The sequence below is a fragment of the Pantherophis guttatus genome, chromosome 4 (genome assembly GCF_059756535.1).
Source record: "Pantherophis guttatus breed Tessera chromosome 4, ASM5975653v1, whole genome shotgun sequence".
Classification (NCBI taxonomy): domain Eukaryota; kingdom Metazoa; phylum Chordata; class Lepidosauria; order Squamata; family Colubridae; genus Pantherophis; species Pantherophis guttatus.
In genome coordinates, this window is record NC_142066.1 from 30,611,442 (window position 1) to 30,617,654 (window position 6,213).

Consider the following 6,213-nt stretch of genomic DNA (forward strand, 5'->3'; position numbering starts at 1 on the left):
TTGTTTCTTAGTTTTGTTCTTCCTACATAGCACATTTTTGGCTTCTGAGTCCACTGTCTCACCTGAGTTTTTTCTCTCTTATTTTTCTTGTGTTTTATGTGTACCACAACATGATGGCTGTACCACTTTGCATTCAGTGGAGGTGTCACATGTTGTACTGTGAAAGCTTCGCTTTTCTTAAGTTGTAGTCTCTGAAGGATAGAAGTGACTATACAGACTGGCAAATGGTCCATTTTGTTCTATTCTATTTGACCTTGCTCAGCCTTCCCCAGCATAATGCTTCCTGGAAGTGTTGGGATTTTAAGAATTGCAGCTCTAACATCTGGATGGTGGCAAGTCTGGAAAGCTGCTCAGCACTAACTACAGAGTTTGGACGAATCTTTTTCATGTTTATCTGGAGATGCTGAAGACTACAGTGGTATCTTGGTACTCATCGTTAATTGGTTCCGGGAGGCTTAATGAATACAAAAAACGATGACTACCAAACAATTTTTATCATAAGCAATAATGTAATGAGTTACAAGGCAGCTGACTCCAAGTTCTAGCTTGTGCATGGAATACCAAACAAAAGAATACCGGGATAAAATTTTCGCAACTAAATGCCTTGAGTACCAAATTTGATGAGTTTTGCAAAGCAGTTGAGTACCAAGGTACCACTATTAAGTCTTTATCTACAGTATGCAGCTTTTCCCAAAAGATCTGATCTCTGTGAAAGAAAATACCTTCCTTCAATGAGAAGATTATTTTATCCAACAGTATGCTGTGGCAAGGAGTCATGTGTAGTGCACAAACCTATATAAAATCTGCTTTTTAAAAAATGTATTATAAAAATCTGGTTGCTAGAAAAAAAAATTGAAGCCAGACTTAAATTTAGAAGAACCCTACTGAAGTGATGGAGAGTGCATTGGACCAATTTCAAGTGTTTTTATGGTCTGGAGGGAATGTTTACAGGTAGAAAATACTGAGATTTGGAGCAGTTATATTAAGTTATGGCAAGACTAGCTATTCCATTTTACCCATTTCAGGTCCATCTCTGTCAACTGATACTACTTCTGAGGTAAAGTGGAGATACTATAGGTTGGATAAGGTTGTGCCAATTCTGTCAGATTGTCTGGAAAAGAAGAGGATGGGTTTTGTGTAAATAGCTTTTCCCAATTTGGGAACATGATAATTCCTGAACCTCAACATTGAGACAACTGAGGGAGGGGGAAGATACTATCTACCAGTAAGCAACCATTAAAACTGATTTCAGATGCTGGGATGGGGGATGAGCTACCCTCCATTATTCCCAACTAAATAATATGCAATACTGTAATAAATTAAATTGGATTCTTCCCATTTTGTTGCATAATCAATAGATTTCTCTCCCCTCTTTTTCCAGTTCATCCTAAAACAGAGAGAAATAATAATTTGCTTAATAACTGGAGCAAAACAGCGCGGTTAAATATTGAAGTTGAACCTAAAATTAAAAGTGGGTCTAGAGTGTACCCTCATTACAACTTTGTTTATGTTTTAGCCACAGATTCAAAAGTCTGCTACTGCTAATCTATGGGAAAACCTTCATTTACAAATGAAATTGAATTTATTTATTTTGTCCATATGGATAGTTTTCAGAAAGCAGTGAAAGAGCAATTATCATGAAATTAAGCTACTACACTGTGGGCAGAGGTTCTGGGAAATTTATGATCATGTTATTAATGATGTATTATATTACATAGCAAGGTAAGTAACATCAATAGTTTAATTTCTATGTAATTAAGAACAAAATAGCAACGTCTACCAGGTAAATGTTTTCTAAGTTTGAATTTGAAATATTTTAATGTAAAAAAATTCATACCTTTCTGCCTTTCCACTCCAGAATATTCTTGCTGTTTTAGATTTATACCACACTTCTGCTAAGGGCTTGGGCATAACAGCAGTAGCAGTAACAACAACAAAAATAATGCAACTCTGATAAATAATTAAAAAGTCCAAATGTAAAAGGTGCATTTCTTTTTAACCCTGTTTAAAATCCAAGTAAAGGTAAAGGTTCCCCTTGCACATATGTGCTAGTTGTTCCCGACTAGCGGACGGTGCTAATCTCCGTTTCAAAGCTGAAGAGCCAGCACTGTCCGAAGACGTCTCCATGGTTATGTGGCTGGCATGACTAAACGCCAAAGGCACACAGAACGCTGTTACCTTCCCACCAAAGGTGGTCCCTATTTTTTCTACTTGCATTTTTTATGTGCTTTCGAACTGCTAGGTTGGCAGAAGCTGGAACAAGTAACGGGAGCTCACCCCGTTACGCAGCACTAGAGATTCGAACCACTGAACTGTCGATCGACAAGCTCAGCGTCTTAGCCACTGAGCCACCACATCCCCCAAATCCAAATAGTGTTAAATTATGCAGCAGAAATGCCATTAAGCAATATGACTTTACTTCCCCTTTCTCAAGTCCAGAGTCAAAGATAAACAGCAAGATGTGTTGGAAAGCCAGCTTAGTTATAAACTTCAGCTCAGTGGAAGTCATTTTACTGTGAACCAAGTTGGGACTTGAAATAAGTAAAAATAGCTTGACTGGGCTGAAGACTGGGCTTAGAGATGCTATCACTATCTACTGAGTTATGAACTTCTATTTTTATTCAGCATTCCCTCTTTAAAATGTCTTCCTAGGTTGTGTGCATATCTGAAATGTACGGAAAACTTTATGTCTTTTTCTTGTTCTGTATGATCATGGATCCATCATGTTTCTCCAGTTCTTAAGATTTGTTGGCTGGCTGTCATCATTTTTATTACTGAGAACATTTATGAGATAAACGTTTCTCCTGCGCTTGCAACAGAAACTTTATGATGCAACATGGCTTATTTGCCAGTATCATTATCAGAATGAATCACTCTGGCTTTTGAAGTAACTGCCTGTGATAGAGGATTGTGTAGTTTAACCCTTGTCTCCCTTAATTTATTGGATTGGTCTTTATCTTTCTTTCCTTCTCATTATATTTAAGACAGATTCGTGAGCCTATCCTATGTAAGAGCAAATGCTTGGAGCTGTTGCAAGAGAGGCAATTGTGAATCTTGAATCTAGGCTTCCCTAGATTCAGAGAATAGAGACTGAACTTGGTCAGAAATACAAGAGAAATCTTCTCTTAATGAACTAACGACGGGACTGCTATTTTCTAAGTCTGAAAGAACAAAGAGTAATCATCATGCCTTTATCATTGGCATGATTATATCTTTGTGCAAATGACACAAATCACAGTGGAATTTATTCTGTTACATACAAAGTCTGTTCAGTAGAAATCCAGAAAATCAAAAATTGTATATGAAACTTGTAAATAACTGAAATGAATACTGAAAAATAACTTTCAAGGTACTTGGAACGGTTAGTAGCTGGGCGCCTGTAGATGCCATTTGTCTGCAGTTTTCAGTTTAGTCAGCGCGTTTCCCCCCAGCTATCCTTGTACAAGTACAAGTTGTTCTCGACTTACCACAGTTGGTTTAGTGACCATTCAAAGTTACAATGACACTGAAAAAAGTGACATGACCATTTTTCACACTTCTGATTGTTGCAGTACCCCGATGGTCACGCAATTTACATTCAAATGCTTGACAACTGGCTCACATTTATGACGGTTGCAATGTCCCGGGGTCATGTGATCATCTTTTGCTACTGTAAGGTCCCAAAATGTACTTGAGTCACCAGAATGCCAAAGAGAGAGACTCAAGACGAGGCTTGCAAAAAGAAGCAGATTTTATTTTCGGCCAAAAACAAAATACTGGGTGAAACTATATCCAGAACATATAGATACAATGCATGTGAGGAATAGCCACACATTGGAGAAGGTATGGTGTGCTTTTATACCTTCAGAATACACAGTTCTGGCCCCCTGGCCCACGCCTTCCTTGTAGCCCGGCATTGGCTGTAGAGCAAAGAACAGGGGGATTGAGTGCTTAGCAACAGAGGGGCTGGGTGCTTAGCAACATAGGTACCAGGCTCAGAGTTTCACAGAAAAACAAGATAATTCATTAGCCACTCTCCTCCACTCTCAAGACCCTTACTTAATAGGAAAAATCTTTGAATTTACTATAAGTGCAAATGGCAGAGCCAATTCCAATTCTTAGCAAAGCAATTCTTACAGAAGCAAAACAGCAAGTCAAACCAATTCTACCGACTCTACTATTATGTCCCACTAATTCTACCTATTCTACTATTATTATGTCCCTACATTACCTTCTGACAAAGTCAATGGGGAAGCCAAATTCACTTAACCATGTTACTAATTTAACAACTGCAGGGATTCATTTAACAAACGTGGCAAGAAAAGTCATCCAAGGGGGCAAAATTCACTTAGAAAATTGCTCATTTAGCAACATAAATTTTGGGCTCAGTTGTGATTGTAAGTCTAGGATTACCTGAAGTCCTTGAGTTGTAAACTGATCATAAGTTACAGCAGTCATAAAATGGGTTGGTGATATGACTGACCCAGTTTTACAACCTTTTATGCAGCAGTCATTAAGCAAACAGTGATAGTAAAGTGGCTGCCCTACTTGTTAAGTGAACACAAATCAATGATTGTCAAAGCCATTATGCGGTCACATGGCTGCGGGAGTGGGGAGGGTGACAGTTGGAACTTAGAATCTGGGTTATAAGTCCCCGTTTTGGGGTTGGTTGTAATTTTAAACAGTTGCTAAGAGTAAATCAAGGATTTATCTTAACCCCTTAAACTCCAAAGAGTGCAGCCTTCCAGTTTGCCTGATTTTTGCAACCGGATGCAATTCAATGCAATGTTGAGTTGCTAGAATTATACAAAAGCTGGTTTTCTAATATTATTAACTGTTCCTTTCCCAAGGATTGGGTCTCTAGATGTCTAAAAGGTCGTACAGTATTTCTGGTTTTGGGAAATCCTACTGTGAGAATCCTGAATAGAATAGAATAGAACAGAACAGAACAGAACAGAACAGAATCGAACCAAACCAAACCAGACCAGACCAGACCAGACAGTTATAGAGGTGCAGATGACAGACTCAATAATTCCTCTGTAGAACTGAATCAGCAATTCCTTGGGCAGTTTGAGCTTTCTGAGTTGGCGCAGAAAGAACATTCTTTGTTGTGCTTTTTTGATGATGTTTTTGATGTTAGGTGTCCATTTTAGATCTTGCGATATGATAGAACCTAGAAATTTGAAGGTCTCTATTGTTGATATTGTGTTGTTTAGTATTGTGAGAGATGGAAGTATGGAAGGGTTTCTCCTAAAGTCCACCACCATTTCTACGGTTTTGAGTGTGTTCAGTTCCCGATTGTTCCGGTTGCACCATGAGGCTAGTTGTTCAAGCTCCCGACTGTGTGTGGATTCATCATTGTCTCGAATGAGACTGATCACTGTTCTGTCATCTGCGAACTTCAGTAGTTTAACAGATGGATCATTAGAGATGCAGTCGTTGGTATACAGAGAGAAGTGGGGAGAGCACACAGCCTTGGGGAGCCCCTGTACTAATTGTACAGGTATCTGATGTGATTCTGCTTAGCTTCACCTGCTGCTTCCTGTTTGTTAGGAAGCTTATGATCCACTTACAAGTGTGTTCAGGTATCTGTAGCTGGTTTAGCTTAGTTAGAAGAGTGTCAGGAATGATGGTATTGAATGGTATTGTTTGCCGTAGTCCTACCACATCTCAAAAGTGAATGGCCGGAAAAGACTGGTGTTCTCCACAGTCTCATTTCTCTAATTTTGTGATCAAGTTTACACTGTTTCAATAGTTCTACACTTATCTGGACAGCTATTTTCAGAAAGCTATGGTTTACCCCATCGCAGTTGAACCCTATAGATACCCCATGAAGCTTTTGTATTATTTAATCTCAACATTAAATTATCAAATGAAAGGATCTTGGAATTTAAGATACGGTGTCATCTATATTTTGATGTTGCAAACTGAATAATGGAAATATTGATATTTGAAATTAGTACGGTGATTCATTATCAATAAACTGAAATTTAATCTAGACAAGAATAACAGCCTGGAAGGTGAACGAATAGATTAACTAGGAAGAAGGCTACGGAGAAAATTATTTAACTTGCATTTTTAAGAAAATGTGTTTAATTTATATTCCATGATCAGTTCTATGAACATTGTAGCTCCAAGATCTGAGCTCCTTTGCAGCACAAGTATTTATAAATAATTTATACTAAGGGAGAAAACACTTGGAAAAGGTATGTGCTAGGAAAGTGCATTTAGTAG